Source organism: Cervus elaphus, chromosome 7 (genome assembly GCF_910594005.1).
Source record: "Cervus elaphus chromosome 7, mCerEla1.1, whole genome shotgun sequence".
Lineage (NCBI taxonomy): Eukaryota > Metazoa > Chordata > Mammalia > Artiodactyla > Cervidae > Cervus > Cervus elaphus.
The window spans coordinates 47,674,598-47,695,800 of record NC_057821.1 but is presented as its reverse complement, the minus strand read 5'-3'; the positions used below and the strand labels follow the sequence as shown (position 1 = coordinate 47,695,800).

General features: G+C 48.9%; 1 protein-coding gene across 2 annotated transcripts in view; it reads left to right on the top strand.

The window, feature by feature from the left end:
* Nucleotides 1-21,203, top strand: part of BMP6 (bone morphogenetic protein 6) — a 143,285-nt gene that overhangs the window by 29,552 nt on the left and 92,530 nt on the right. The window lies entirely within an intron of this gene.

Below are 21,203 nucleotides of genomic sequence, written 5' to 3'. Positions count from 1 at the left end.
TAGCTTCTTTATGGAAAGATGATGATCTGTGCAGATCCCAGCACCTCTGAGTTCATGTTGAGGATGTGAGTACACGCTGAGTAGCCCATACCCTTAGATAAGTGATATCCATCCTCTGCCCAGGCAGGAAGCTGAATAAAGGGACAAAGATTCTCACTCAAGGCTTGGAATGACTGGCAGAATCAGGAATCTATTTAGAGAATTCTGGCTGAACACTCACCCCTGGGCATTTTTGAAGGACCAAGAAATTCATCAGGGCTTCTGTCAGGTCCTTGTAGGATTCCCCAGGTTTGTGTTAGGGAAAATGGCCATGCCGATGGCTCTGGTTTGCCACCAAGCCTGTTTAAAACAGGACCGACAAACCCGCTGTCTTCCTTACAGTGCTCTGTGGTCTTCACACGTTACTTCTGACTTCTTTTGAATAGCTGTGGTGATAGTGGCTGGAAGGTGAGGCTTGGGATGCCTAGAGGGACTGGTCATAGGAGGCCTGTTGCCACGCCTGACACATGGGGGACGGGGAGCCTCCGGGTCAGGCTGTGCTTAGCAGTTTGGGTGTTCCGTGTCTTTGTCGACCCAGCCACAAGCCCCCTCACCCTCTCCACCCACCCCCCACGGGCTGGCATGGACCACGGGGGGTGGAGCGCGCAGCGTGGTCCCTTCTCTGCGGGCTCACCTTGTCCACAGGCGCATGTCCAGTTTGAGGAGAGGCCACGGGCCGTGGTGGAGCAGAGGCGTCTCGTGTCAGACCTGCCCGTGTGGTCTGTTTCCTCATCGGTGTTTCCGGCCAGACCGAGAGCTCCTGAGAGCAGGGCTTGTCTTATTCCTGTGTGTTGTTGAGCACAGAGCCTGGCACATCAGCTGTGGAATTACCTTCTAAACGGTAACTTGGTACAAGGACGGCTCTCCTTGTTCAGAGTGTCGTTCTCACTGCCCATCTGGGGATCGATCATTCATTCAGGAGATGCTGTCAGATGTTAAGTCCCTCCCGACCACGTAAATATCCTCAACACTAGTAATATCTCCCATCTTACCAGAAACCTGTACTCCTAGGAAGATCATACAGCATTCCTGAACAATTCCATCAGACGTAAATTTTGCCAGATGGTTCTTTGGGCAGCTCAAGGTGACCTGTCAGAGCACGGGTGGAAAAAAATGCCAGTTGTGTGCTATAGGCAGTTGGCATTCCGTGTTTTCCAGGGTCCTCCTTCACACTCCACGTGCTGATGTCCAGGACACTGTGTTTCTATCTTGGCTTGCCACTAACTGGCTGGTAACCTTGCAGCCACTCGACCTTTCTAGATCCCAGGTGCCGCCTCGGTCAAACCCATGCTCTTTTAAGGCTCTTGGCTCCAACTTGGTTTGCATTTTAACTAAGGGACACATGTTATGGAATTAAGTATCTCAGATTTTTTTCTTGAGCTTTTAATGTTGTATTGGGGGTATAGCCAATTCACAATGTTGTGATGGTTTTGGGTGAACAGTGAAGGGACTCAGTCATACATATACGTGTATCCATTCTCCCCCACGCGCCCCCTCATCCCGGCCGCCACGTAGCACTGAGCAGTGTTCCATGTGCGTGCAGCGGTCCTTGTTGGTTATCCACTTTAAATATAGCCGTGTGTGCAGGTCCGTCCCAAATTCCCTAACTGAAGGACCGCAGATTTTAAAAGCTCACGTGGAGTGAAAGAACAAAGAAGTAAAATTTCAACACCTGCTGATTCCATTCTTATTTTAAGAAACCAGACTTCCACTTTTTTTTTTTTTTTTTTTTTTGAGCTGGTGTGATGAATAGCAGTAAAGTTGAAACAGAAAATGCACAGCGATGATCTCTTTGGCCGTTTTCTTGAGTCTGCGTGTGGATGAAAGGGAAGGAATCAGTGGAGGAAGGGACGAAAGCCTCCCACCTGGTCTGACTGTTGGGCGACCCTGGGCAAGTCTCGTAACTCTCTTGGACTGTAGCATTTTAACATGTGAACAACAGAGGCCTGGGGAATAAAACATAAAAATCAAAGTGAAAGTCCTGAATGGATCAAAACGTTCTGTACGAAATAAATGTTGTGTTATGAGACCTCCCAAGTGAGTTTTCTTTGCCTAGTGCTGTAATCAGTGGGTGGAAAGCCTCCAGCTAATCTTGTAAAATAATGTCAGCCCATACATGTGTTTTCTACCCCCCGATCAACGATGCATGATCTTGGCACCCTTGGTGTGGTCGGCTTGGCTTGCCCCCCTTGTGTTGAGTGGTCAAGTTTCACTGTGAAATGATATCCTCCTCAAGGTGCAGACTTTCTCCTCTTGTTTTCTGCTTTTCTCAGTAACATTTCTCCAGGACCATCTTTGGACTACTTACATGCACAGCTGTTCGATGAGACTACGTTGGAGCTTATGAGTCAGATCGCTGTTCCCAAAATGTTTGTGAAATCACTTCTGAAGTCATAGATTTGCATCACGAGCAACCTGTTTGACAGTCCAAGCATTATGCCCTTCAGCACTTGGCTGGTCATTATTGCGACTTTTCCAGCAGAGCGTTCCAACATCATATAATTGGGCGGGAGACAGAAGGAGCATGGTGTATTATTTTAACATAGGCTTCCAAGTGCATTTCTCTTTTGGGGAGGTGGCGGGGGACATAGGATATTCTGGAATGGACTCAGTGTGATCAGGTAATAGCACGGAAAATCCCAGTCCTGCCGAGGGGCAAGCCCAGCAGCCACAGTCTGTGTTTAGTGGAGGCGACAGGAGTGGATGGATTGGGATGGTGCCCAAGACCTAGATGCAGCTGCTGAAGCAGGCTTTGTCTCTCAGCCGTGACCACTTCGCTCTCCTTTATGTGCTCTTAGCCAGCCTTTTAGGCGCATCTCAGACTGTAGCTCCTTCCCTAAGCCTTGACTGGCTTCTTTGGGGAAAGATGCCAACTTCCTTTCCTTGGCATCTTCATAGCATTTGGTTGGCACTTTCTGATGACTGGGTTGTCATTTATTCACTTTTCCCTGCCCCTGCTGGTCTGCCCGTCACCTCCTTGAGGATACAGGCAGAGTCTTACCTTGCGTTTGATGTCAGGAAGAGGTGGTGTCTTCATTAAGATGGAGGGAGCCACCTGTTTGAGGGACCATGTGTTACTTTTTTTTTAATTAAAAAAGTTAGCACTTTTAAATTTAGTTTTAGTGGCACTGGATCCCCAGTTGTGGTGAGGGGGCTTCTCTTGTTGCAGAACATAGGCTGTAGGTGAATGGGCTTAGCTAATCCGAAGCTTGTGGGATCTTCCCACACCAGCGATTGAACCCGTGTGCCCTGTATTGGCAGGTGGAGTCTTCATCCCTGGACCACCAGGGAAGTCCTGTGTGTTACTTCTCAAAGAACATGTCCAGGCTGTGCCAGTGACCCCCGGGGTTCCCACCAGATTCAGACCTGAAGGTTTGCTTTAAAAATGAGGTATCTTTCACTGTGTTACTGGGCACCTTCTATTGCTAAGAGTTGACTTGGATTCAAACCCTTGGGCAGTAGTCGATTTCCTGGAGTTTACAGCCTTTCAGGGGAGAGAAGATAGATATAAAACAAAGAGATATGCCATAAATGGGCTTCCCTGGTGGTTCAGACGGTAAAGACTCCTCCTGTAATGCAAGAGACCTGGGTTTGATCCCTGGATTGGGAAGGCTGCCTGGAGAAAGGAATGGCAACCTATCCCAGTGTTCTCACCGGAGAATCCCATGGACAGAGGAGCCTGGAGGGCTATAGTCCACGGGGTTGCAAAGAGTCGGACACGACTGAGTGACTCACACTCTCACTTTGGTGACGTATTCTACGAGCTGGCTGAGTGAAATGGTCGATGCATACCACCAGATATGCCGATTTAATCCATGGCATACACAATGGTCTTTCTGGCTCTACAGGTTATAGTGTTTATAGCAATATTTATATTCTGATCTATGATAAAGACACAACTCTGCGTGTGTGCGTGTCTGTCCACACGTTAAGTGTTCTTCCAGCGACCCCAGCATCCTATCGGAGCACTGGTTGTGCGTGAATACTCGCATTGTCCCCCGGGGCGAGCAGCAGCAAGATGACGGAGAAACCTCCACACTTGGCTTGGTGTTGAAGCTGCAGGATGACACCGGAGTGCAGCCAGCTGACTGCTTTGCCCTCGCGGTGGCCTGGGGGCCGTGGGGGGCGGCGTTTTTGAACAGTTGGGACCCAGCCCCCAAAACGTGACTGTGTAGGTGTCCCTGCTTCCCACCTGCCCTCTGGACTCCTCGCCTGTTTGCAGCCCCTGCCTTCTGGTTTGCAGATACTCCTGTGGATTCCATAATTCTTGGGTAACTAGGTGAGCCTTTAGAAACGCCTGTTTCAAACAACAGAGCATACACCCCAGGAGCGAATTTAGAAACAGCTCACCCATGTGTTCAGGCTCCACTCTCTGCAGCTAACCCTGCGGGAGGAATCATTCAAAAGACATTGCGGAGAAATGAAAATACAAGACACCCCTTTACTTTGAAACAAGAGGATCAGAAGGATTCATTAAAAAAAAAAAGAATGATAAAGTTTGGTATTTTTATGGAGAATAATGATCCTCTTACAGCTGATTTTATTTTAAAGTTGGGAGGGGTACTCTTAAGGGCAATTTAAACAAAAAAACAAACTACCAGAAGCAAAGTCTTTTTCTGAACGGAAAAAGTTTAAAGAAAGCATCTGCCTTTTCTTTCATGTCAGAGACGTTTATTCACATCTTTTTAGAACAGCTTCGAAAGCATGCTGGTGAGTTTCATACAAAGATCTCCTTGCTGTGGGCAGCAGCTGGCCAGATGTGGAGTGTGGGTTGTGGCCTCTTGGCTCCATCATGCCTGAGTAGGACCGTGAGGGACTCACAGAGCCATCCCTCCCCTTGTGTCTGAAAAGTCAGGACGGTCCCTCCGCTGTTAGGAAATGGCAGGTTCATATGGATGCCCAGCTGTGGCCCGTTGACCCCACTTAAAGGGAAAATCGATGTCTGACTATACAGCAAATGACTCAAGGTTCTTCATGGCCACATCCGCTCTGCCCACCCTCTTGGCTTCTGCCGATAGCAGATTCTAACTGGGAGACAAGGTCTGATATATCGTGTTGTTTGGAGGGGGAGACGCCGACGGGAAAACTCCGCAGGATCAAGCATGTGTGTCCTGTGTTCCTTTCTTGTCCCGTAAACAAACACAGCTGCTGAGAGAAAGATCAGTTCTCAGAAACGGTATAAAAACAGCAGTGCCCTGCCAGGGGGACCCCAGTGGGGGGAAAGGGGGTACGTGTCTGGGTACCTGCTGGGCACTCTGGCAGAAGTGGGGTAGATGGAGAATCAAGCCTGGGTTTTCAGCTCAGGCTGAGGAGTGTTTAGAATGATGAGTGTGGGAAGGCCTTGGGGGGAAAGGAGTGAAATTTCGTCTGCTTTCCTCAGATGAACCCTCTGAATATAAAAACGGTCAAAGTGTTGGTCACTTTACTGTCTGAACCGCCTGGGAAGCCATGCAGGCAGGGGACTGTCCTCTGGAGGGGATGGGAGGGGGACATTTATCTTTCTCTGCTTATTTTAAAATTATCTGCAGCTTTGAGAAAAAGAGACCTTAGGAATTCATGGGCCCAGCAGCCTGTATTTATAGCTGTTCCCACTAAGATGAGGGGCTTCCTGGGTAGCTTAAAAGGTAAAGAATCTGCCTGCAATGTGGGAGACCTGGGTTTGATCCCTGGGTCAGGAAGATCCCCTGGAGAAGGAAATGGCGACCCACTCCAGTATTCTTGCCTGGAGAATCCCCAGGGACAGAGGAGCCTGGCGGCCTACAGTCCACCGGGTTGCAAAGAGTCTGACATGACTGAGCTACCAATACACACAGACTCAGGTGAAGTCTCAGGCCACACCCCTGTCTTTTCCCCCGTGACTGCACAGACGTAGGCCTGCTGTCTGGAATGCTCACAGAGCGCGTGTGAAGGTGCCTGCTGGTGGTCGGTTGCGGTGACGCTCCGTGGGGCTCAGGTTTCTGCGGTCCAGTCGCCACCACATTCTTGTTGCTGGACCCGCAGGGTCCGCGGCAGGAAGGAGGCCCGGGGGAGACCAGGAGAGAGAAGCCAGGAAGGGGTTTATTCTGTGCCTGGAGGCCTTGTCTCCTTGGCTGTTAACGGCTTGAGGGTCTATACCTGCCTTCACTGATCAGACTTGTATTAAACGCTTACTGTTTGCCGGGAATTCGTCTGACTTCAGGTCCTCTCTCCATGTTGGGAGACTCGCCACACATTTGAATTTTTTCTCCTGTCTCTACCTGCAATATCACTCTCAGGGTGTCACTGTCTCCTTGGCCCTTGGCCCCTTTAAAGAAGGGTCATAGATTGAGCTTTTTAAAATGTTTGTTGAATAACTCATGTTCCCTCCAGAGTGCAAATCCCGTCGTTCCTTAGCCGTCTCTTGGAGTTGGTAAGGCTGGTCACCTGGTGTTCCGTCGATGGTTTTGCAGAGACCGACATGGGGCAGACCCTGCAGTGGTCAGCTGGACACTCCGAAGGGGCATGCTGCCTGTTCCAAGGGTTGGGGGGCGACTCTGTCCCCTGGGGCTCCATCTGCTCGATGAAGGTTTGGTCAGACACATGCAGCATCCTGTTTCACTCTCACTGGAATGCATCACATTCCCTTTAGTTATAAAACTGTGTTCTAACTAACGGTGACTTAAAATGCTCCAGAAATGGACTGGTCTTGAGAGTTTAAAGCCTCGAATTTCTGGAGAATTGGTTTTCTGAATCTCTCTCCTAATTGGTTAAGTTGGTTGGTTGGCACGAGGATTCCTGGGGTTGTAGGTTTATTTCTCAAAGAGTTTAGGCTACTTTCCCAGAGAGAGGGAAGCCCCATTTCTTCTCAACATATTATTTTACCTGCTTCTCAGAATTTTAAGAAGGATGAGGGCAGTTACATCCGCTTTCACCATTGTAGGGTAAGAGAAGATTCCTTCTTCCCCGCCCTCCCAAGAAGCAGACTGCTGGGGGGTCAGTCCTTGCTTGGTTCAGGTGGTCTGGCTCTGTTCCATGTTCCGCCTGACGTCAGCAAGAGTAGGTAAGCACATCAGAAGCGCACAGCAACCAAAGCTCAGTCCTCGCCTTGTCAGCGTCAGCACCGTCCAGTGCGAGAGGCCAGGTGAGTGTCTCGTGTGAACTCGCCGCCCTGACCCACTTCAGCAGACACTGGCGGAGGGCAGGTGCTTCCTGTTGCGGCCACAGCAAATCACCCCAAGGCTGTGGTTCAGTCACTAAGTTGTGTCCGACTCTTTGTGACCCCACGGACTGCAGCACACCAGGCTTCCCGGTCCTTCACCGTCTCCCAGAGTTTCCTCAAACCCATGTTCATTGAGTCGGCGATGCCATCCAACCATCTCATCCTCTGTCGTCCCCTTCTTCTCCCGGCCTCAATCTTTCCTGGCAGCAGGGTCTTTTCCAATGAATCAGCTCTTCGCATCAGGTGGCCAGAGTATTGCAGCTTCAGCTTCAGCATCAGTCCTTCCAATGAATATTCCGGGTTGATTTCATTTAGGATTGACTGGTCTCATCTCCTTGAGGTCCAACGGACTCTCAAGAGTCTTCTCCAACACCACAATTCGAAAGCATCAATTCTTTGGTGCTCAGCCTTCTTTATGGTCCAACTCTCACACCCGTACATGTCAGCAAAGGGATGTCTCTGATTTTTAATACACTGCCTAGGTGTGTCATAGCCCCCCCCCCCCCCACCCCCGCCCCAGGAAGCAAGTGTTTTTTAGTTTCATGGCTGCAGTCACCATCCACAGTGATGTTGGAGTCCAGGAAAATAAAATCTGCCACTGTTTCCACTTTTCCCACTTCTGTTTTCCATGAAGTGACGGGACTGGATGCCATGACCTTAGTGTTTTGAATGTTTCCAGCTTTTTCACTCTCCTCTTTCACCCTCATTAAGAGGCTCTTTAGTTCCTCTTCTCTTTCTGCCATCAGTGACTTCAAGCAGCATATGAGTTCTGCTATGTTTGTGTAGACCACAGAGGTCTGATGTTAGTCTTACTGGGTTAACTCTAGGTGTTCACCAGGCTGTGTTTCTTCAGGAGGCTCTAAGGGAAACATTGCCTCGCCTTTTCCAACTTACAGAGGCCACCTGCCTTCCTTGGCCTGTGGCCTCTTCCTCCATTCTTGAGTCTCTCTTTCTCTCACCCTCTTCATCACCTCTCCTGTCTCCCACAGTGTAACCTGACCTGGTTGCATTGGGCCCAGCTGATAACCTGGGATTATCTCCACATCTCAAAATCTGTGACTTAACTGCACCTGCAAAATCCCTTTGGCCATAGAAGGTAACATCTTCCCTGGTTCTGGGGATTAGAACGTAGCCTTCTGTGGGGCTTACTACCCTGTTTTGCTACAGTAAGTTGGATGCCTTGTGATGGCTGATCATGTGTAAGTGGGAGATTCTTTCTGCATTTAGTATGTGCTCCCAGGTGGTCTTTGAGATTTTGTAGAGTTTTGAGGATTGTATCTTTAAAAAATTTTTATTTTTAATTGGAGAAGAATTGCTTTACACTATTGAGATGGTTTCGGCCATACATCACCATGAATCAGTCACAGGCGTACATGTGTCCTCTCCCTCTGGAGCCTCCCTCCCACCTCCCACCCCATCCCACCCTGCTAGGTTGTCACAGAGCACTGGTTTGGGAGATTGTATCTTACCTGCAGATGTTCTGTGGGGTTTTGTAGTCTATTTCTGATGAAGAGTTTACTAAAATGGATTTTTAGAAATAGTTGGAAAGTATGTAACGGCAGACTATTGTGCTTACATGTAGGCTTGCTCTTTTTAATAATGCACACAAATAAAGTCAATAGGTACATTTGATGGTATGTCCTTTGTGTGGGAGCCTTTGCCGGGTGACATGGATGAAGATAGATTCCATCCCTGTCTTATCTGAGTCCCACCCGGAGAGTCGGATTTAACAGGTTGGGGGCAGGTGGTACTCAGGAAACTCAAGTTCTCAGCTGGTTTTCTCCCAGATACAAAGCTGCAATTTTTCGTGTTTTGTTATCTTAGGTGAAAATGTGCTTCTGTTAGTGTCTTCAAGCCAGCGACAATTTTTACTCGGGTGCCAGCTGGCAAATCATTTGTACCTGACAGTTACCGTTATTATTATCTCTTGACCTCCTAATTCCAACGTCCCTGTCCTGTTGGAGTCTGGTTCTGAGGCTTGCTCTCTCTCCTTAAAATGTTTTGTTTCTTGCCTTTTAGTATGCCTTGTAATTTTTTGTTGACAGACGTGATGTATTAGGTCAAAGGAACTGTGGGAATTAATAAGCCCTGAGGAATGTGGTGGTGAGGTGGAGGGGAGGAGAGGGAATGTGTTCTCCGGTCCTGGGGTTACGTCTCAGTCTTTGAGTGAACCTGTGCTCCAGGCCATGAACTTCAAGGTGCCCCGATTTTTTCCCCTTATGGAGGGACAGGTGACTTGAGGGAGCCGGGGTTGGGTATTTTGGGTATTTTCTTGCTCCCAGGTTGGTTGGGCTCTAGTGAAATAATTTCCCATGATCTTACGGCTCTGCTCGTTAGGAACAGAGTGGCCTGGTGAATTTCAAAATGACCACTTTCCCCCTCTTCCTGTTGGAATCCCAAGGGGATTTTTCTCTGCTCTTCACTGTGAGAACCTGGTTGAGTTCCTGAAGAAGGTGAAGCTCGTGAAAGCCTGGGGTCCCCCTGGAGTTTTAATTCTCAGAATTGTCTGCAGTGACCCGCGCCCCCCCCACCCCGTCCCCAGCCCCCTGCAATTCCATCTATTCAAGTTCAGGATTTCCTACCCCAGGCTGGTTCCCACAGCGACTTCTGCTCCTGAGTCTCTGCTCCTGTCAATTGCCATCCTCTGTCTTTCCCGTCTCTCCAAGGTCGGGGCAGTGTCTCACCTGTGACCTCACTTCTCTGATGGGCCCAAGAAGAGTTGCTGATTTTCAGTTTGTTCAGCTTTGCTATTTGTTCTTAGAATGGACTGGTGACGTCCAAGATCCTTACACACCAAGCCAGAAGTGAAAGGGACTAGTTTTCACTGGTACTGAGCGCCCCGCCTTCGTCCCAGCTGGATCCCCTGGGCTTTTCAGCCTCCCCCAAGGGCTCTGCCCGTGTTGCCTCTGCTCCTCCAAGCTGCCTGTCTTCCGGTGTCGTTTACCTGCTTCTGAACCTCCGTCTCTGGCCTGATGGTGGCCTCACCTCGAATTGCTCACCGCCTGTGCTCATCATTCCCAGTTTTTCTCCTGTTCTGGCCAATTCTTGCGGCTCCTTGGAAAGTGGCCAGCCCAGGCAGACTGGTATCACCTCTTCATGCCTGCCCACTCTGCCAGGGGTCCAAGGGTTTCCTCTTCATTGTTTCAGATCCTCTCAAGGACTGGCTGCTTCTTCCTATCTCGTTATTCTGCAGGGTGAAGGAGAGTTTCTCTCTCCCTTGAGACGCTTGGCCGTGATGCCTTGACTTGCGCCTGCCTTGATGTACTCATCACACTTTATTATGCCCAGTCAGGTTTTTTGTTCTGGTTATTTTGTGTCCTTTTCTGCCACATTGTAAACTGCGAACACCAGGGGTCTTGGGATCGGGTCTTAATCACTGCTGTCACCGCTCAGCGCCTGCAAGGTCGGCGGTGAGGAAATCTGATAGGAGCTTCACTCCACTAACTAGACAAACCATTTAAAGGGATCACAGATTCCCCAGCATACTCAGTACGTACATGATGTGTTACTAACGCAGTGCAGGTAGGATGAACAAAGGCAAACATGGTACTCGATGTCCCAGTGGTTCCTGAATTAGAACGGAGATGGACTGCGGGTGAGAGGAGCTGAGCTGGATGATGGAAAGGAGGAGGCTGAGCTGCGCTCTCAGCTCTTCGTAACCCAGACTTGCCAAAAGGACGAGCAGTCTGGGAACCGCCTAAGGCAACGGTTTGGTTTGTTAGGTTTGAGAATCACTTGAAGTGCTTTTAAAATCCTGATGTCCAGTTTGCAGCCCACCCTAAATCTATCGCAGTGTCTGGGGTGGGCGCTGAGCATCTCACTCTTAAAGACTCCCAGCAGATTCTGGGGTGCAGCCCAATTGGCAAGCCAGGGGCTTATGCCTCAGAATGTGTGAAGTTGGGGGTCAAGTTCAGCACAAATGTTTGTGGTCATCGTGTTTCTATTAACATGACCTCTGCCAGGTTTGTTCTGCATTTTTGAGCGTCAGAATTGAAAGTCTGCAAGTTTTATCTGGTAAGTTCACAGAGAAGTCAAACATGGGGAAAATGCTTAAGGTAGAGTTTTGGAATGTCAGGGAAAATGTTTTGGAATAGTACTATAATTTGCAAATTGTATTTTATAATTGTGATTATTTAAAAAACAGAAAATAATGTGGAGAGGTTGATTAGAAAAAAAATATGTGGAGAGGTTGAGTTTTTCCCTGGGATTTTTTAAGTAAACTGCTGTATCCATCTTCAAATAAAGATAAATTTGAAATTTTCTTTCCAAGATTCTTAACTGTCTTTTCCTTGTCTTTCATCATTTAGGACCTCTGAGAAGCCCTGGATATTATGTTTTTTATTATAGAATATATGATCACAACAGTGGGCAACCTTCAAAGTAGTGACTTACGTGAACAAGTTTTTTAATGTTGAGTCATTCTTGCATCCTGGAATAAACCCTTCTCATATACAAATATTTTAATAGATGCCTATGTTTAGTATCTTTGGATATAGTCAAGTGAGACTGCTGTACATTTCCTTTTATTTTCTATTCTTGTCCAGTTTTGATATGCTTTATATAGCTACTTATAGTATGAACTTAAATGATTGCAGAAGCTTTCTGCCCTTTTTTAAGTGCATGGAACAGTTTACATACACAGTATGAAACACTTGAAATTAAGAAAATAAGCCGGGTCCTGTTTTTAAGCAGTTGAACATACTTTTATATGAATTGCTATCTGAGTGCTTATTCATGATGTGTGTATGTGTGTTACTCAGTTGCTTCCAACTCTTAGCCACCCCATGGACTGTAGCCCACCAGGCTCCTCTGTCCGTGGGAAGAATCCTGGAGTGGGTTGCCATTTCCTCCTCTAGAAGATTTTCCCAACCCAGGGATCACACCAGCGTCTCTTGTGTTGGCAGGCGGACTCTTTACCACTAGCGCCACCTGGGAGCTGTTGGTCTAACGCAGGTATCAGCTGGGCTCATCTGGCTCCCTAAGCCCTAGACTTGGTGGCATTGTTACATCGTCCTCAGCTGTTGTCGTGGTGTCTGTGTGGTTCTGTTGGCCGCAGCCCTGGGTGTCTGCTGCTGTGCCTAGAGGGTCAGCCCTGAGTGGGCCTGGCTGAGACATCTCCCCTCCCACATCGTAATGTCGTACACAGAGTTTTATGTGAGATCGTTACTGTCCTTAGTCCCATTTTGCAGATGAGGCAGCTGAGGCAGAGAGGTTACACAACTTTCTCCACGGTCACGGAGTGAGTGATGGAGCCCGACCCTGGGCTCTCGCCGCCTAGCCCCAGGTCTGTGTTCCGATGCTTTTTATCGTCACGCGATGTTGCCTTGCTGATAGATTTGATTGAAGACTTTGAATGGGGGATGGGGCGCAAAGAGGGGTCCCAGGGGGTGAAGACGCAGCAGGCTGCATAGTGCACAACCTGACACCTCAGCCAGTGTTTCCCTTTAGACGTCCTTTCGGTTGTCGCTACAAGGGGCTTGTCGCTCCGTGTGCCCCGGCGTTGCCAGCATTGGTCAGCCCGCCCCATCCTCCCCTCTCAGGGGCACCCCTGGGAACGCCACGTCCGTCTTCCTCTGTTTCCTGGAGCACTTCTGCCCTTCCCCGGCATTGCCACACTCAGCCGGGTCCTAAGCCATGTGGGGGTCCCCAGAGAACGGGGACACCTTTCCATCTCGTTGTCCTCATTCATTGCAGGGGGATGTTCTTAAGTCCTCTTTCTCACTGTTGCCTGTGCAGAATCACACCTGTACCGCGGTCTTTTCCTGGCTGAACCTCGAGCCTGCCCCGTGGCTGTAAAGGCCCACAGCCCGTTCGGTCAGTATCAAATGTCTTGATTTATAATACGATGTGATCGTGACTTTTGAGGGGACCAGACAAAGGCAATCGGATGGTGGGACGTTCTCCCCCTGGGAGTGGGGGCTGGAAGCACAAGCCAAGTCTCAACCGTGGAGGCCAGTTCATTGATGTACAGTGAGGTTGATAACTGCCAACACGATCGGCTACTTGTGTCCTCCTCGGGGTCTTCTACTTCGGGGGTTACGCTGTAACCAGGTGATGAGGCAGAACTGGGAATAGACTACAGGAGACTCTAAGGTCGGGATCTCCGAGGCCAGCCTTGGACATGGGTGGGTAGAACCCGTCTACCTGCAACTCTGGCCCCTTCCTCCCTAAGGTCTGGTGACCAGTGGTGACAAGCACCCCCCTTTGCCCACTGTCCAGGAGCACATTCCTACCTTCTTCCTTTAGATATTTTATGGAACATTCGATCCAATTACTCTCATGCCTTGTGAGCCCCGGAACCAACCTTTCTCTTTATGATGGTTGAGTTGGATTCATGATGAGTTGCTTTAAAATTTCGTTTTCCAAAGGCAGTTTTCTCTTCTTTCAGATTCTCAGAGGGAATTTCTCACTTTAGCCTCTGTACGCTGCTCATAGTCGGGAAGATGATGACGATACTCAGAAGGAACTAGGTTCTCGGTTTGCGCAGAATTTGGTCCAACGGATGCTGTTTCTGCAGTTCCCACTTGTGTACGCCCTCACGTGATGCACATAAAACCCCAGTGTAAACCTCTCTCGGCCCCCACCTCTGTATCCACACATGTACACAGCCCAGGAGACCCAGTTTTCTTGTAGATGGTGGCATTTGGGACAAAGCCAGGTACGTCCTGTTTCCCTTTGGAAGGAAGGGCTGAGAACACCTGCTGTGAGTCCTGTTCATTCATCATGATGTGTTTTTCTAGTGAACGTGGTTGGGGCGGGGTCCTGGGGAGGAAGGGGACAGCAGAGGTGCCGGTGGGGTGCCCCCTACAGACGAGATCAGTGGACAGGGAAAGGATGGACAGGTGAGCCAAACTTGGCTGCAGGCGTGGACCATGTATAAACATAAACTAATGATGAATCTGCAAATTATTCAGGTGACCCTGGAATGTGTGCTATAGCTCTGTTGCCATTAGTATGTGTGCACATTTGCAGACTTTCAAAAGAGCATCCTTAAGTAAAGGTTTTTTTTTAAAGGCATAGAAATAAAGAGAAATGTGAACGGTGGGTAAACTGAGGCACTAGACTTAAAAATGTCAATAGTAGATAATTCCACAGTGAACCTTCTAGTGTCATTAATCCGAATGCATGTGAGTGGATTGTATGGGCTTTCCACAGGTTTGTCCCACTTGTGGTCTTCATGTCTAGGCAGAGTTGGAGGGACAGGTTCCTTCCCTCCCTTGCTCTTTCTTCCAGGAGAAACTTTTTTCTTGAGCCTATATGGAATTTGGGGGTAATGGCTCGTTACCCCATTTGTAGTGATTTCTCAGGACTGTATGAAAGGGCCAAGAGCCCGGAATGTCTTTGACTATCACCTCTTGTTATTTTCAGAGGGGTCCATGTCTTTCCAGCCTCGCTGGCCCAGGGAGGGGTAGCTCTGAGCCACGCTGGCAAGTGGACGGCAGTTAGTGATGGAACTTGGGTTTTACCAAATGAAGCCTGCAGATTAGAGTAAGGTTCCCCCCAAAATCGGCTTCTGCATGCAGAGATCCACGTGGTGCCCGGTCAGCTCCCGGCTCTGAGGGGCTCCATCGGGTCTGTGGCAGAGAGAGCCCTCAGCTCACCAGCTCCTGTCCTGACTGCTTCCCTCCCACCCAAGAAAGGTCCAGGAGACGAGGGAGACTGGGGATAGCCTCGATTCATCTAATTTATAAAAAATGTGACTCTCTTTCAGACGCTAGTATTTTATTACATCTGGTTATGAGTCACTGTGGTTGAAAAACCACCAGGCTCAGAAGAGGCTTGCTGGCTGGCATGGTGCTGGCGGCAGGCGGGCAGGGGAGGTCCCGAGAGGTGAGCAGTTGATGGCAGGCATGCCCTGTCCATCCCCGGGCACCAGGGGGCAAGGAAAGTGGGGGAGAAGACCTAGGCAGTGGGCAGAGCCCAGTCAAAGAATGAAGGACGGGTTGCATGCTCACCGTGGACCTGGCCCATCAGGCAGTAGGATATCTTGTCTCAACATCTGATCACGTCCTGGGTGGATCAGACCACGGTTTTACATATTAGAAAACTGGAGCTCAGCGCGTGGCAGTCCCTGGCTTGGCTCAGCAGCCGTCAGCGGCAGCACCAGGCTTTAAACCCATTTCTCCCATTCTTTCTATCACATCACAGCTGCCGGCTCACCTGGCGGCAGGTGGCAGACTCCTGCTCAAGGAAACGGGGTCAGGGAAGGGCAGTAGCTCCCAGGAATTCTACAACAGGGAGGAGAGCAGGGTCCCAGCATCAAGAGTTGACACCAGGGTGGTCTCGGGATCCAGGAGGGAACTGGGCACAGTCGGGGGCCTGACTGAGGGCAGTCGCTGGCAGCGGTCGGTCAGGTGTCTCCTGATGGCTTTGTGACTTAGGCTGGGGTGGATGGGGAAACCGGGGTCTGGTCCCCAGCCAGCTCCAGTGGGACTGCTGTGTGCCTGTTGGTTTTTTAAAATTCATTTAGGTTTGTACCTTTTTATCTCCTCCTGCTCTCTCCCCCAACATGCACACACTTTGGCACCTCTCTGGCAACCACCGGTCTGTTCTCCGTGTCTGTGAGTTCGTTTCGATTCCACACGTAAGTGAGACCATGCAGTATTTGTCTTTCTGTTTGACTTGCTTCATTTATCACAACGCTCTGATGGTCTGTCCACGTTGTCACAAGTGGCAGGGTTTCCTTATTGTTGTGGCTGAAAAGTATTCCACTGCATGTACATATAGGCTTCCCGGGGGGCACTAGTGGTAAACAACGCACCTGCCATGCAGGAGACATGAGAGATGCAGGTTCAATCCCTGGGTCAGGAAGATCCCCGGAGGGGGGCATGGCAACCCACTCCAATATCCTTGCCTGGACAATCCCATGGACAGAGGAGCTTGGCAGGCTATAGTCCACAGGGTCGCAAAGAGTCAGTTATAGCTGAGTGCCCAAGCATGCACATATTATATATATACACCACATTTTCTTTTTCCGTTCATCCGTCAGTGAATATAGGTTGTGTCTGTGTCTTGACTATTGCTAAAAATGCTGCAGTGGACGTGGGAGTTAGTATTCTCCTTTCCACTTCTTATATTCTCAGAAGTGGAATTTCTGGACCGTATAATAGTTGTGTTTTTAAGTTTTTGAGAACTATTGTTTTCCATAGGGGCTGCGCCCATTTATTTCCCTACCAACAGTGTACTATTTCCCTTTTCCCCACATCTTCATCTACGCTTATTGCATGTCTTTTTGATGATAGCCATCCTGACACATGTCAGGTGAAAATCGCATTGTAGCTTTTTCCCTCCTAGTTTCATTGATATATAATTGATGTACCGCACTGTGTAAGTTTAAGGTGTATAGCATAATGATTTAACTTATGAAATGATTATCACAGTAAGTTGAGTGAGCCTCCATCTTTTCAAATTGATACAAAATTAAAGAAATAGAAAAAAAAAGTTTCCATTGTGATGAGAATTCTTAGGATTGACTCCTAACAATTTCCATATATTATATAGCATACAGCCGTGTTCTGGTTTCATCGTGGTGTATATTACATCCTTAGTGCCTGTTTATCTTATCACAGGATCTCATTATGGTTTTGATCTGCATTTCCTGATGATTAGTGTACCTGTTGGCCATCTGGATGTCTTTTTTGAAGCCTGTTCTTTGGAGCCTGTGTTCTGTGGAGCTTTGGCTAACTGGGAAGAGGGCTTGGACTCGAGCTGGAAGCTTCTAGAAAGGGGATGGTTCAGCCTGGGGGTGCACCTCCTGCCTCAAGGTGTTTGCTCGCGGAAGGAGGGCTCCCTCTGGCTGGTGGACTCAGGGTGTACGGAACGCCTGCTTGGTCAGCATCCGCTCCCTCCTCTCCTAGAGTCCCTTTCTAGAAGTGACCCCCATTCCCCCGTCCATACGCAGTGGAGGAACTGAAGGACGAGCCCACATGAGGAGTTGGGAGGCGCCCGCTCACGGGTCGGTGTGTATTTCTGGGGCCTGCTGTTGAGATGGTTGTGGTCCTGGGGCCACTGTGGGCCAGTGGCTTCCTGACCACCCGCTGGCTGCCCCTCAGGTAGGCTGTTCTGGGACGTTGCTCACTCCAGAGCCTGCCCCTCCCGCACTTCCACCAATTTTATAAGCACGTCTTTGCCTGAATTAGGATCCTTCCTGCCTCGCGTTGCTCAGCTGGCTCTGTGATCTGCACTTGCACCCTGGCTATACGGAGGAGTCACCGAGCGGTCTACCCAGGCAGCCTCCGTGCCGGGATGGCAGAGCAGGCGAGGCTCCGTGCTCATGGCACTGTTTCCACCCCGCATCCTTTCTTCCAGTTGTTTTGTTTTTAATATTCATTCCTTTCTTTGACTGATGCGGGTCTTAGTGGCAGCACACGGGATCTTTGGGGCAGCCCACAGGCTCTCTAGTTGTGGCACATGAGCTCCAGAGTGCGAGGGCTCCGTGGTTGTGGTGCCCAGGCTAAGTTGCTCCGTGGCACATGGGATCTTCCCAGACCAGGGATTGAACCTGTGTTCCCTGCATTGGCAGGCAGCTTCTTAACCCCTGGACCATCAGCAAAATCCCCCATTTATTTTTTTAAACTTTTTACTTTGAAATAAGTTAAAGTTTTTAGGAAGGGCATGATGTCATATCTGTTAAATCGTTTAACTGACTCAGATAAGAATTTATAACCATGTCCATGTTTTGCAAGAGCAAGACCTAAAACTTATATTTTCCTTTGCATTGCTCCCACCAGAAGAAATGCATTTCCAAAGTACTGGGAAAAGAGAGGAAATCTATCCAAGGAACCCTGGGTCAGCCACTTGCTCGGGCCGTGCACACAGGGGATGACAAGCATGTAGCACAAGAAGCAAGGACGAGCTCCTGGGATCGCGCTCCTGCCCCCCCCCCGCCCCGCCCCGACTGCGTTAGTAAAGCCATTCTTGTAACAGCATGCTTCTGTAGTGATTCTGTGTGCAGATGTTGATGTTATCACTTCACGGGCAGGTCTGAGGTTCTGATTATTGATGTTCAGTCGCTCAGTCACGTCTGACTCTTTGTGACTCCATGGACTGCAGCACGCCTGGCTCCTCTGTCCTTCACTATCTCTCGGAGTTTGCTCAGACTCTTGTCTCTTGAGTCCGTGATGCCATCCAACCATCTCATCCTCTGTCGTCCCCTTCTCCTCCTGCCTTCAATCTTTCCCAGCATCCGGGTCTTTTCCAATGAGTCAGTTCTTCACATCAGATGGCCAATGTATTGGAAGCTTCAGCTTCAGCATCAGGCCTTCCAGTGAATATTCAGGACTGATTTCCTTTAGGATGGACTGCTTGGATCTCCTTGCAGTCCCAGGGACTCTCAAGAGTCTTCTCCAGCACCACAGTTGTAATGCATCAATTCTTTGGTGCTCAGCCTTCTTTATGGTCCAATTCTCTCACATCCATATATGACTACTGGAAAAATCATAGCTCTGATTATTCGGACCTTTGTCGGCAAAGTGACATGTCTGCTTTTTAATAGAGTGTCTAGGTTTGTCATAGCCTTTCTTGCAAGGATCAAGCGTCTTTTAATTCCAGCAGAATGGGAACCATCAACAGCCTTATTTGCTGTGGTCGGTGGACTGCACGTGGATTCTGGAGACTCAGACAGCCTGAAAGAACATCAGCAGATGCTTCTAAGAATCTCTCAAAGCAATTTCAAAATATTTGTGTTAAAAGCCTCAGCAGCAGATGTAAGGCCTGAGCAGAGTGATGTTGTAAGAGACATATACCGAACTAGGAACCAGAGGAGTTAGGTGTCAGGCCTTGCTCTACAGTCTTAAACTTGATTGGGTTATTTAGCAATGGCTGGTCCTGGTCATCTCGTTTGTGGAAAGATAGAGGTTGAAAAGATCATTGTGGCATCCCTTCTGGCTTTAAAGGTCTAAATCTGTGAGTTATTACTGGCCCCGTGACTGCTATCCTAATAGCTCGGTTGTGTGACTTATTCCTGGGCTGAGGGGTGGCTCCATGGCACACAATTGGTGGGATGTCCTCTTTGCGGGCGCAGTTCAGGTGGTCCTGACACCCACCCACTCGTTGTGATGAGTCCTCACTGAGTCAAGCTGTAGCTGGTGGGTGTTTAACCTCTCGTGCCATCCTCATTGTATGTGGTGGGGAATGTCCTCCATTCTCCAGATCCTCGGAGGCTGTTTACTCCTTGTTATTATCATGAACCAAGAGTGTGGGACCTTGGAGAGAAGTACCCTATGATGGGTTCTCACCAGCATCGCCAGAAAGCCATGACCATCAGGTTCATGCTGTGGAATGTTGCAGTGTTTCACGCCCTGCTTTGCAAATTTATTTGTTCTTTCACATATTACACAGATATTTATTGTGTGCTTTTTATGTGCCACACATTATACCACGGGATACAGGATGGACAGAACTCGTGGGTCCTGGGCCAGGGGATAAATATTAATAGCAGCCCTGACCAGCAGGTACACGCAGATGGGGATGGGGGTGAGGGAGAAATTGTCCTGGATCCTACAGGTAAGTTAAGATTCACCTAGAAGCCAAGGGTGGCTGGAGGGAATTGAGGTGAAGAGGAGGTGTTTCCACCCCTTGGTAGGTGCCAGGGAGAAATATGAGATGAGGAATTCACAACACTTTTCTCAGTAAGAGTCGAGTCACTGGCATCCTTCTGTGGCCACTTGGATGAGTCAGTTACCTGTGTCTGCAGGCTGTGGAGACCCCGCTTGTGCTCTGGAAATGTCTGGAGCACCCGCAGCCACCACTGAGGGCCTGAGATACTTTTTTCCAAATTTTTTGGGTTCTCTCAAAAAATCACGCAGATTTTGCTTTCTGTTCATAATACACCTTGATAATTTTTAATGTAAAAGTGTGAAAGTTGCTCAGTTGTGTCTGACTCTTTGTGACCCCATGGACTATTTAGTCCATGGAATTCTCCAGGCCAGAATACTGGAGTGGGCAGCCTTTCCCTTCTCCAGGGGATCTTCCCAACCCAGGAATTGAACCCAGGTCTCCTGCATTGCAGGCGGATTCTTTACCAGCCTAGCCACAAGGGAAGCCCATTGTTAATGTAATGTGTTATCACCTAAAGAGTAAAGTGAAGTCCCCACGAAGATGATGCATCCTCAGCCTATGAAGCTGGCCTCTCACTGGCAGAGTGCAGGGACCCAGGCTCACGTTCCCCAGCTGCAGGAATGTGGAAGGTCAGCCCTGTCCGTTTCCCGCTGTTTGCATTCCAGTCAAAGCTGACCTTCTTTGCTTTGGCAGTCCGGGTCACGTGAGCTCTTCTTGATTACTGGGGAGGAAATTGCTAAGGTTCTTCATCAATTCCAGTGACTTAGTTCAGTGTTTATAATCTCTCCTCTGTGATTCTAAAACTAAGGTAAACATTCAGGGCAGCAAAGAAGGCATCTTTATTCGTCACCACTTGAGAAGAGACGGCACACATTTTTAGTAACTCTCTGTTCATTCTGCTCACATTAAGATGAAATAGCTCTTCAAATATAAGACTTTCTACGTTTTTCTTGAAAAATGTCAATTAAACCATTAGACGGCGTCCTTAGTTGGTTATGTCGCCAAGAGAAGAAGTCAAAGGCAAGTATTACAGTGCTTGGAAATAATGTTGGACTACTGATGAAGCCAAATTCAGCTGAAATAAGAATCCGGTATTTTTTTATATAATCGTATTAATATTTATTTCGTTTTGGCTGTGCTGGGTCTTTGCTGCTGCTCAGGCTTTTGTCTTGTTGTGATGAGGGGACTATCCTCTAGTTGTGGTCCTCAGGCTTCTCATTGCTGTAGCTTCTCTCCTTGTGGAGCACAGGTTCCAGAGTGTGTGGACTTCCGTAGTTAATGGCATATGGGCTCATTCGTTGTGGTTCCCGGGCCCTAGAGCACAGGCTCAGGAGTTGTGGCTCATGGACTAAGTTGCTGTGCGGCATGTGGGATCTTCCCGACCCAGGGATGGAACCCATGTCTCCTGCATTGGCAGGCAGATTCTTCA